This window comes from Arachis ipaensis, chromosome B10 (genome assembly GCF_000816755.2).
Source record: "Arachis ipaensis cultivar K30076 chromosome B10, Araip1.1, whole genome shotgun sequence".
Classification (NCBI taxonomy): domain Eukaryota; kingdom Viridiplantae; phylum Streptophyta; class Magnoliopsida; order Fabales; family Fabaceae; genus Arachis; species Arachis ipaensis.
The window spans coordinates 121,290,410-121,291,306 of record NC_029794.2 but is presented as its reverse complement, the minus strand read 5'-3'; positions in this window follow the sequence as shown (position 1 = coordinate 121,291,306).

The following is an 897-nucleotide window of genomic DNA, read 5'->3' as shown; positions in this document are numbered from 1 at the left end:
TGATGCTGTTGGATTCTGACCTCCCTGCACTCAAAGTGGATTTTCTGGAGCTACAGAACTTGAAATGGCGTGCTTCCAATTGCGTTGGAAAGTAGACATCCAGGGCTTTCCAGCAATATATAATAGTCCATACTTTGCATCAGAATAGACGACGTAAACTGGCGTTCAACGCCAGTCCTCTGCCCAATTCTGGCGTCCAGCGCCAGAAAAGGATCAAAAACTGGAGTTGAACGCCCAAACTGGCACAAAAACTGGCGTTCAACTCCACAAATGGCCTCTGCACGTGGATTGCTTAAAGTCTCAGCCCCAGCACACACCAAGTGGGCCCCAGCACACCAAGTGGGCCCCAGAAGTGGATCTCTGCATAAGTCTTTTATTATTTATCCCTTGTTAAAACACTTTAAATTTATAGCTCAGTTAATTAGAACGTGGTGTTTATGTTCATGGTAATTGGCTATCATATTTTTAAAAACCTTTTTCAAAAATAATTTTTCTATTAAATCCTGTGCCAAACTTTAATAAGGTCCAATAACTCATTTGGCTAGAACATTAATTTGATTGGGTTAGAATCTTTTATACTCTTTTCAAAACCTTCTTTTTCAAAAATATTTTTTCTATTAAATCTTGTGCCAAACTTTAAGTTTGGTGTTTTCTTGTTGATTTTTTTTGTGTTTTTCGAAAATTTATTTTGGTTTTCTAAAAATTTTAAGTTTGGTGTTCTTTCTTCATGTTCTTGTGTTCTTGTGAGTCTTCAAAGTGTTCTTGAGTTTTCCTTGTGTCTTGATCTTAAAATTTTTAAGTTTGGTGTTCCTTGGTGTTTTCCCTCCAAAATTTTCAAAAACAAGGAGCATTAGATCTAAAAATTTTAAATCTTGTACTATCTTATTGTTTTTCTCT